We start from the raw sequence: 11223 nt of genomic DNA, 5'->3' as shown, positions 1-11223 counted from the left end.
ATTCTCCAGTCCTCTGGCACCACCCCCGTATCTACGGATGTTTGGAAGATTATGGCCGGTACCTCTGCAATTTCTACCCTTACTAATCAGTAACCTAGGATGCATCCCATCCGGACCAGGTGACATATCTACTTCAAGTACAGCTAGCCTTTCTGGTACCTCTTCTTTATCAATTTTTAGCCCATTCAGTATCTCAACTATATCTTCCTTTACTGAGACGCTGGCAGCATCTTCTTCAATGGTAAAGACAGATGCAATGTACTCATTTGGTACCTCAGCCATCCCCTCTGCCTCCATGAGTAGATCTCCTTTATGGTCCCTAATCGGCCCCACCCCTCCTCTTACTATCCGTTCACATGCCTGTAGAAGACTTTTGGATTCCCTTTTATGTCGGCCGCCAGTCTATTCTCATACTCTCTCTTTGCCCCTCGAATTTCCTTTTTCACTTCCCCGCTGAACTTTCTATATTCTGCCAGGTACTTGATCAACCTGACATCTGTCATACGCCCCTTTTTTCCAATTCATCTTACTCACTACCCCTTTTGTCATCTGGCTTTAGTTGCCCGACCTTTCTGCCTCGTGGGAATATGCCTAGAATGTACCCAAACCCAGGTCAGATCTGTTCTCATCCCATTGAAAGTGTCCCTCTTCCAATATCAGTATTTTTGCTTTAGAGTGGTCAGTGTCCTTTTCCATAGCTATTCTAAACCTTATGATACTATGATCGCTGCTCCCTAAATGCTCCCCCCACTGACACTTGCTCCACTTGGCCTGCCTTATTCGCTAGAACTAAGTCCAGCAATGCCTCCTTCCTCGTTGGGCCGGAAACATATTGCTCAAGAAAGTTATACTGAACACATTTCAGAAATTCCTCCCGGTCTTTGCCCCTTATATTATTATTATTATCACAGTCTATATTAGGATAGTTGAAGTCCCTCAGTAATCACTGCTCTATAGCTTTTGCACCTCTCTGTAATTTCCTTGCAAATTTGCTCCTCTATATCCTTCACACTAGTTGGTGGCCTATAGAATACACCCAGTAGTGTAATGGCACCTCTTTTATTTCTTAACTATCACCAAATAGATTCTGTCCTTGACCCCTCCAGGACATCCTCTCTCTCCAGTATTGCAATATGCTCCTTCATCAATACTGCCACCACCACCACCCCCCTCCTTTCTTTCCTTCCCTATCTTTCCTGAACACCTTGTATCCAGGAATATTTAGTACCCAATCCTGCCCTTTTTTGAGCCAGGTCTCCGTTACGGCCACAACATCATATTCCCATGTTGCTATTTGCGCCTCCAGCTCAATAACCTTGTTTACCACACTTTGTGCGTTTACACACATGCACTGCAAACCAGTCCTACAATTTCTTGTACTCCCTCTTAGTCTGATCCCACCTGGAACTGTACTATTACTTGCTCTCGTGCCAGTTTTCTCTCCTGATCATTTGTGCCCCTTGTTTCTCCTTTCCAACGCTACATTCTGGTACCCATCCCCTTGCCAAATTCATTTAAACTCCCCCCCACAGCACCAGCGAACCTCGCCACAAGGACATTGCTCCCCTAACTATAGAATCCTCTATCGCTATTGCTCTCCCGACCTTTCTCCTTCCCCCTGTACAGCTGAGTCACCCATGGTGCTATGGACTTGGCTCTAGCTGCACTCCGCAGAGGAACCCTCTCCCTCACCAGTGGTTAGAGAGCGAGATGCACTCAGGGGACTCCTGCACTACCTGCCTGGTCCTCCTTGTCTGCCTGGTGATCATCCAGTCCCTCTCTGCCTGTGCTCTCTTAAGCTGCGGGGTGACCACCTCCTGAAACGTGCTATCCACGTAGCTCTCAGCCTCGCGGATACACTGCAGTGACGCCAGCTGTGAGTATTTTTGGTGCTTAGGGCTGGGACCATTAACTCTCTGTGCATCCACTACCAGCATGAAGCAGTCTCTCGTGACATGCAGTACTCAGTACTAGATTTTTAGTTATTTGAAAATAAACAGATAAAATGAGGTTGCAAGTATGCCGGAACACAGAGTAAAATAGTAGGTCGTAACATACGGAATTGTAATTTGGAAGTGAATGAGATACACAGGAATCCTTGCAACAGAGGGAGAAAGGTTAGAGGCTAGAGGTGAGAAAAGTATGTACCCAACAGAAGACGAGATTTTCCTTGTATCCTGTGGAGCAAGAGGGGTGTTTGAGGAGCCTCCCCACATAGGGCAGCAGCATTGGTGGGCCTTGGGCTGTGGAGAGAATTAAAAGTTGTTGAAGGCAATAGGAAAGTGATGGGTGTGAAGAAGGCCTGAGCTTCTTGGAGACCGTTTCACCATTCAGTTGATTTGGGAGCTCCATTTGAGGCCAACAGAGATAGAGAGACCAAGAACGTCAATGGAAAACAAACGAACAAACTTGGATTTAAAATGCGCCTTTCACATCCTCAAGACGTTCCCAAGTGTTTTGCAGTCATTAAGTTACTATTGAATTGCAGTAACCATTGTTCTGTTGGTCTCACGGCGGTCGATCGCCACACAGGAGGAGAAGTACATTTTGGGTTTAATTAAGGCGAGTATTTTTGGTGCTTCGGGCTGGGACCATTAACTCTCTGTGCATCCACTACCAGCATGAGGCAGTCTCGCGTGAGGTACAGCACTCATCAAATGAGCATAAAGTCCCCTCATCGCTATCCAAACAATGCACCTCAAACCCCAGCATAAGAATAGTACCCCGAAACCAGTGTGACATTTCAATTTTTGATCTGGACTTCATTTCCAGCATGTACTGCTTATATAAGTAATAATGTTATCAAATAATATCAGACTTTATGACATCACTCTGGCAGCAATCTTGTGACTTGAAACAAAAATGATTTCAATGATTTAAGCATTTTTTTCCCCCATTTGATTTACGTGTTCATCTGCCTATTCCCATCAATAACGTACATTTAGACAACCTCTGAATTTCTTTTGCAGTTGACAGCATGGTAATATATTCTACTGCCATACAAGATATAGTATTATAAAAATCTGGATGCAGATAATGAAAGGAAAACTCACGTAATTTATGCTTGGGGCCATGAATTATTTTAGTCTGTACCGCAGAAAGCAATACTCTTCTGTACAACGTCTCTCCAAATTGTCATTAATGGATTTATTATGAACAGTGCAAAAGGGATAACATGTTTTACAATGAATTCATAAGCTTGAAGAAAAAAGTACAATGGTGAACCACCACTCTCATAAGAGTCATTGAGTTTCTAAACTGTTAAGATTTACTGTCTGGAAAAAAAGCATTCAGACATCTGCTACAAGATATGCAGCTTATCAGTTAAGTGAATGAGAGAATTACAAAAGACAAACCCTCTTCGCCCCTGAAATTCATGTGTTGAAATGCTCCCATTGAAAATAAACACCAACACAAAGTGGATGGGCCAAATGGCCTGCTTCCGTGTTGTCATGCGAGAACAAATTAGGGCTGCACTGGAAAGCAATTGATAGCAACTTTACTTAAAATGTGTTTTTGCAAATTATGCAAAGCTTGTGCATTATCATCACGCATTCAATTACTTTCCTCCAGGTGGGTTCATGAAATGCCAGGAGAGGAAATTTAATGAGGTCAATTCAATACAGATCTCATTGACAGGGAGCAGGGGGTGTTCCCAAACTTGCTTCCAACATTAAGTCACCCTGGATCACGGCAGATCGACATCCAGTCCTGCTTCGCGTGAGAATCCTTCCAAGAATTTCTGAATTCTTTGCCAGCTGGAGACAGACAAAGAAAAGATGCTGTTCGGGTACAGAACAGATCACTTCGGGATGCAGATGCCGATGGCGATTTACCATTGCTTTTAAATAAGCTACATTCTAAGAGGGGGAAAAAATCATTTAAAAATCTGGACAATGGAACAGAACCTTAAATAAGAACACATCAATTCCCATAGATGATTTCGCTATGGGCATATTATCAATGCCGTGTTATGTTCATTATAAGATTGGTTTCCACTGGATTGCTAATGTGTTCTGCTTTTACTGACTGGAAATTGGCTCAGTTCAGCAACAACCTGCCTATCAAATAAAGATATACATTACGGCCCTGAATTTCCGCTTTGGGCGCAAATTGCACAGGCTGGGTTTTATTGAGAGTTTCGGCTAAAAAAAAATGTTTCTATTCATTCATGGGATGTGGGCGTTGCCGGCAAGGCCAGCATTTATTGCCCATCCCTAATTGCCCTTGAGAAGGTGGTGGTGAGCTGCCTTTTTGAACCGCTGCAGTCCGTGTGTTGAAAGTACTTCCACAGTGCTGTTAGGTAGAGAGTTCCAGGATTTTCACCCAGCGACGATGAAGGAATGGCGATATATTTCCAAGTCAAGATGGTGTATGACTTGGAGGGGAACATGCAGGTGGTGGTGGTCCCATGCGCCTGCTGCCCTTGTCCTTTTAGATGGTAGAGGTCGCGGGTTTGGGAGGTGCTGTCGAAGAAGCCTTGGTGAGTTGCTGCAGTTCATCCTGTAGATGGTACACAATGCAGCCACGGTGCGCCGGTGGTGAAGGGAGTGAATGTTTAAGGTGGTGGATGGGGTGCCAATCAAATGGGTTGCTTTGTTCTGGATGATGTTGAGCTTCTTGAGTGTTGTTGGAGCTGTACTCATCTAGGCAAGTGGAGAATATTCCATCACACTCCGGACTTGTGCCTTGTAGATGGTGGAAAGGCATTGGGGAGTCAGAAGGTGAATCACTCGCTGCAGAATACCCAGCCTCTGACCTGCTCTTGTAGCCACAGTATTTATGTGGCTGGTCCAATTAAGTCTTTGGTCAATGGTGACCCCCAGGATGTTGATGGTGGGGGATTCGGTGATGATAGTGCCGTTGAATGTCAAGAGGAGGTGGTTCGACTCTCTCTTGTTGGAGATGGTCATTGCCTGGCACTTGTCTGGCATGAATGTTACATGCCACTTATCAGCCAGGTCTTGCTGCATGCGGGCACGGACTGCTTCATTATCTGAGGAGTTGCGAATGGAAATGATTTGTGCTGACTCGGCCAGATTGCTGAACAAGCCTGTGCAACCTAGTGGAAACTCTGGGCCTACATACGTTGCAAAATTCATTAACATAATCACAAACATAAAGTCTTCCATGAATCTGTGCAATCCGGCAGCTTAATAGAGTGTAACCATTTATTTATTTTTTGCAATAAAAAATATTCATAGATGTAGTTAAGTGGTAACCTGGTGCAGTTTGATTAATACAGCTGAAAATGGGTTTATCACAAAAAAAAACATTTTTAATAAGTGTCTGGTCCTCCACCTGTGAGTAACTTGATCTAAAATCACTGAAAATGACTAAAACTATACTGAACCATTTGCTACTTTCACTGGTGTACACTAGACAGTTTCTTAGTAAATTAAATATTTAATATTTAAAAATGTTTAAACTGTGCCGACTAGTTCCTGTTCGCCAAAGAAAATATGAGTTTAATTTGAAGACCCTCCTTGAACGGCCGCAGGCTGATGCAATTGGTGGAAGCTCGCCATCCTTGTTGTTTCGATCGGGGGGTCGTGGCCAATTTTGTGGGCGGGGCCAGCTTTATCGTGATTTTTTTTTAAGCCAACACAAAACATCGCAGAAACTCAAATTACGCTAGGCGTAAATTACGGCCGGTGTAAATTGAAATTCCATGATGTTTTGTGCTGATTCGGCCGAATTGCTGAAAAAGCCAGTGCAATCTAGTGGAAACTCCAGGCCTACATATGGTCTGCCACATTATATAGAATTACATATAACATACAGCACAGAAACAGGCCATTCTGCCCAGCAGGTCCATGCCTGTGTTTATGCTCCACACAAGCTTCCTCCCTCCTTCATCTAACCCGATCAGCATATCCTTCCAATTCTTTCTCCCTCATGTGTTTATCTAGCTTCCCCTTAAATGCATCTTCTCTTTTCCAGAGAATGGAGCCCCAGTCTGCTCAAACTTTCCTGATAGGTATAACCTCTCAGTTCTGGTATCATCCTAGTAAATCTTTTTTGCACCTTCTCCAATACCTCTATATTCTTTTTATAATATGGAGGCCAGAGCTGTTCACAGTACCCCAAGTGTGGTCTAACCAAGGTTCTATACAAGTTTAATATAACGTCTGTTTTTCAATTCCTATCCCTCTAGAAATGATCCACAGTGCTTGGTTTAGCTTTTTTTTAAACAAATGGCCTTATTAACCTGCGTCGCTCCTTTTAGTGATTTATGTATCTGTACCCCCAGATCCCTCTGCTCCTCTACCCCATTTAGACTCTTATCATCCAAGCAGTATGTGGCCCCCTTAGTCTTCCAAACAAAATTTAATACCTCACACTTATCTATATTGAAATTCATTTGCCAATTACACACCCATTCTGCGAGGTTATTAATATTTTCCTGTATTTTGTTGCAGTCGTCCTCGGTATTACCTATACCCCCAAATTGGTGTCATCCGCAAATTTTGAAATTGTACTTCCGATTCCAGAGTCCAAATCATTTATGTAAATGGTGAACAACAGTGGTCCCAGCACTGATCCTTGTGGAACATCACAGCCCACTTTTTGCCAGTCTGAGTAACTACCTTTAGCCCCTACTCTCTGTTTTTTGTTTTGTAGCCAGCTTGCTATCCATTCTGCTAGTTGTCCCGACTCCACATACTCTGACCTTAGTCATGAGTCTACTATGCGGTACCTTATCGAAGGCCTTTTGAAAATCCAAATATATTACAGCTACTTCATTACCGTTGTCTACTCTTTCTGTTACTTCTTCAAAGAATTCAGTAAGGTTGGTCAAGCATGACCTTCCCTTTTGAAATCCGTGCTGACTGCTGTGTTATATTTTTGGTTTCTAGATGTTTTTCTATTACATTTTTGAGGAAGGATTCCATTATCTTACCTATTACCGACGTTAAGCTAATTGGTCAATAGATCCCTGGACTGGCTGTATCTCCCTTTTTAAATATAGGAATCACATTAGCTATCCGCCAGTCCTCTGGCACTATTCCTTTTTCTAATTAATTCTTTACACACACACACACACACACACACACACACACACATATATATATAAATAAAATAGTGCCTCTGCTATCTCTCCCCTAACTTCTTAGCAGAAAATAAACAGGAGCCTTAAATGACTACATTTATATATAGTTCATTAGGCTTTAAGCAAGCACATACAGTATCAATTTTATCATTGTTGCATTAATTAGGGCATTTTTAAGTATTCTGTGAGCTGTTTTCCCATCTGTCCAATGCTGGGCAAAACTATGGCAGATGGAGTTCAATGTGTGAGATCATCCACTTCGGACCAGAGAAAGACAAGTCGCAATATTTTCTTAATACTGAGAGTCTAGGGGCTGTGGAGGAGCAAAGGGATTTGGGTGTCCATATGCACAGATCACAAAAAGCAATCAAAAATGCTAATGGAATGTTGGCCTTTATCTCAAGATGGTTAGAATACTAAAGTGGAGAAGAGATGCTTCAGTTCTACACAGCCTTGGTCAGTTTTGGGCACCGCACCTCAGAAAAAAGATATATTGGCCTTGGAGGGAATACAGCGAAGATTCACCAGAATGATACCAGGGCATAAATGGTAAAATTAAGAGAAAAGGTTGCATAATCTTGGTTTGTAATCCCTTGACTTTAGAAGGTTGAGAGGTGATCTAATTAAGGTGTTTAAAATGATAAAGGGTTAGATAGACACAGAGAAGCTATTTCCTTTGGTGGGGGAATCCAGAACAGGGGGCATAATCTCAGTATAAGAGCGAGGCCATTCAGGGTGGCCCCCTCCTATTTCTCATCTACATGCTGTCCCTTGGCGACATCGTCCGAAGACATGGCGTCAGGTTCCACATGTACGCTGACGACACCCAGCTCTACCTCACCACCATCTCTCTCAACCCCTCCACTGCCTCTGATTTGTCACACTGCTTGTCCTACAATGAGTATTGGATAAGCAGATATTTCCTCCAACTAACTCTTGGGAAGACCAAAGCCATTGTCTTCAATCCCCGCCACAAACTCCATTCCCTAGCCATCAGTTCCATCCCTCTCCCTGGCCACTGTCTGAGACTGAACCAGACCATTCGCAACCTTGGTGAGCGATTTGACCCTGAGATGAGTTTCCGACCCCATATCTGCTCCATCACCAAGACCGCCTGCTTCCACCTCCGTAACATTGCCCATCTATGCTCCTGCCTCAGCTCATCTGCTGCTGAAGCCTTTGTTACCTCTAGACTTGACTATTCCAATGCTCTCCTGGCCAGCCTCCCATCTTCCACCCTCTATAAACTTGAGCTCATCCAAAACTCTGCTGCCTGTATCCTAACTCACACCAAGTCCTGTTCACCCATCACCCCTGTGCTCGCTGACCTACATTGGCTCCCGGTCCGGCAACGCTGCGATTTTAAAATTCTCATCCTTAGTTTCAAAACCCTCCATAGCCTCGCCCCTCCCTATCTCTGTAACCTCCTTCAGCCCGACAACCTTCCGAGATCTCAGCACTCTTCCAATTCCGGCCTCTTGCACATCCACGATTTTAATCGCTCCACCATTGGCGGCCGTGCCTTCAGCTGCCTAGGTCCAAAGCTCTGGAATTCCATCCCTAAACTTCTCCACCTCTCTCTCCTCCTTTAAGTTCTCCTTAAAACCTACCTCTGCAAAACCTGTCCTAATATCATCTTATGTGGCTCGGTGTCAAATTTTGTTTGATAATGCTCCTGTGAAGCGCCTTGGGACATTTTACTACGTTAAAGGCTCTATATAAACGCAAGTAGTTGTTGTGATGAAAGGAAGTACTTTTTCCACACATGGTGCAAATCTGGAACTATCTGCCCCAAAAGGCTGTGGATGCTGGGTCAATTGAAATTTTCAAGACTAAGATCTATGGATTTTTGTTAGGTAAGGGATTATCGACCAAAGGCAGGTAAATGGAGTTAATGTACAGATCAGACATGATAAAATAGAGTGGCACAGCAGCCTCGAGGAGTGGATGGCCTACTCCTGTTTCCTATATAGGCTCTTTAAGTCAGTAACATTGACAATGACTGCCAACAAGATGAGTTCTCAAGTGAAGCAGATGGGGTGCTATTTTAATTGCTTTATCATTTGATGCACACGTGACATTAAGGTTGTGGGCCAAGTTCTAGCCAAGAAATCATGGTATCCATAGTTTAATTGTTATTCAATCTTGCTTGCTTGTCATGTTGTCTAGGCCTTCACTGTATGGACAGATATGCTGCATTTCAGAGAAAGAAAAACACTGGCTGAAACAATCCCACTGCTCAGAAGTACAATTCCTATTGTTCTGTCTCCCAGGTGGGAATCAAAGGCAAGGCGGAGGTCCAGACCGTCCCACCTCAGGAGTTATCAATGGGAATCTAAACATTGTAAATTGTTTGTTGTATTTTTTTTTGTGGGTTATGGTCAATACAAAGTTAATTCTGCTTTCTGTGCGCTGTTCCTGCAAGGTGCGGGGCTGCACACTTTGCTTTGGCAGACGGTATTCAAATAATATGCCTGAATTTTGATTCCAGTCACATAATAGAAAGCTTAATATGTTCATTGTTTAAATGGCCAAGCTTTTAATTTCAAAGCTCCTGACCCACATGGGGTTCCAGGCTCGGTCTACAAACAGCCTTTATGTTTGAATATCTCAAAAAGGCAGCCAATGTATGTAAATAAAACTGCTGCAACTTCTTAACGTCTTTTGTCCTGACAGAGGTTCTTGAACAGAAAGTTCAAGTTATCAGGTGTAGATTGACATAACCAAGCCAGGCAAGGGTCGTGATTTTGATTGACAACTGTGTCTGAGACCTGTAAAAAGGGGCATGGTCAATGATTGGCTTTAGTCCTTTGATGGGCAGCTCTAGTGTCAGGGTTTCTGACTATAGATATATCTGGAGCTTCCCGCGATGAACTAATCAGTCTTCAGCCACCAGAGAGTCTGAGGTAATTTGAATCAGTGATTGGTTACTTCATAAGCGGCAAAACCTACCATTTTCAAGGATTTAGTTATGTATCAAGATAGTTCAGGGAAGCATCTTTGTTGTTTTCGAAATATCAGGAAGGAGACCAAGGTTTATAAGTTACTACAAATACGTTATGTTCTACTGAATACTGTTTATTTTCCTGTTCTGTGTTTAATAAATTATCTGTTGGTTTATAACCTCAGCCTTATTCAGATAAAGTGTTTATTTAATCCACCTACCGAAGATTCTCTCTTCATCCCTCTCACTATCGATTATCTTGATACGGAGTAGGTAAAAGTACAATCCAGATCGTCAGGGTTGTAAGGTCCACTTATGGGAGTAGACGTTGGTGCTGAATCAAAGTCAAATATCAAATGTAAAACCCAAAAACATAACAAGCTCATTAGTGCAGCTCACCAGTGCCACGGAACACTGACTCTTCCACAGTGATCTCCTCATCTCAGGCAAGCTACTCGGGAGAGTTAAATGGCAGAGGCAAAGTGTTTCTCCAAAGTGCTATTGAGGAAAGTTAGAGGCAAGGGAACCCCATTGTGCTCTCAGGAGGTGGGTCAGTCAGTAAAATCTTCAAAGGAGGCTGTGTTCCTCCGTTTTTATAGCTTTTTTATTTTTAACCCCTGGGGGGGCGGGATTCTTGTTACATAAGAAGAGGCGAGAAGGCCCGAATCAAGGGGTGAGTGCCTTTATTGCACGGCTTGTGGGCCAGGAGGAGCAGGAGTGTTTCCTTCAGGCCCAACAAACTTACCTGCCGTGATCTGACACATGGAAATGGCAGACATCCCCCTCCATGTCCAACCCCTCCCCCCCCCCCCCCCCCGCCAATGTCTCCGATCCCCTGATCTATGCATGCCCCCACCCATGTCCCTGGCCCCAACCCCCATCCCCCCCCCCCCCCCCCTCCCCGATGTCTGACTTACCTGGCATCTGCTTCCTGGCTGCTTTCCCATCCGACAGACAGCCTATCAATCTGGCTGGCTGTCACACAAGAAACCTGCTGAAAAAATTTAAAAGGCAACCTGACATGAAAATCACCAGGATGTCTGGGAAATCCATACTTCCTGATTTCCCTTGCCAAAATCCTCTCCGCCACCAACCCATGCCACCACCACCCCAACCCCTATTGCTCGCTCCACGGCTCAGAGTAAAAATTCAGGCCAACATCTTTCAAAATTAGAAATGCAGTATCTTGTGTCACAGGACACATTACCACATGAAATTTAGTAGA

The 11223-nt window shown here is 43.8% G+C and overlaps 1 long non-coding RNA gene across 1 annotated transcript; it reads right to left on the bottom strand.

Annotated features, from left to right (window-relative positions):
* Positions 1 to 3204: 3204 nt before the first annotated feature.
* LOC137300387 (uncharacterized) lies at positions 3205 to 10989 on the bottom strand. Its single transcript, XR_010958064.1, has 3 exons — positions 10916 to 10989; positions 10220 to 10332; positions 3205 to 3860 (listed from the first exon to the last, which is right to left on the bottom strand). It is a non-coding gene; the product is annotated as an uncharacterized lncRNA (long non-coding RNA).
* Between the last annotated feature and the right edge of the window lie 234 nt (positions 10990 to 11223).

This window comes from Heptranchias perlo, chromosome 31 (genome assembly GCF_035084215.1).
Source record: "Heptranchias perlo isolate sHepPer1 chromosome 31, sHepPer1.hap1, whole genome shotgun sequence".
NCBI classification, from domain to species: Eukaryota; Metazoa; Chordata; class Chondrichthyes; order Hexanchiformes; family Hexanchidae; genus Heptranchias; species Heptranchias perlo.
The sequence above is the reverse complement of the archived record's forward strand: the minus strand, read 5'-3'. Positions and strand labels throughout refer to the sequence as shown.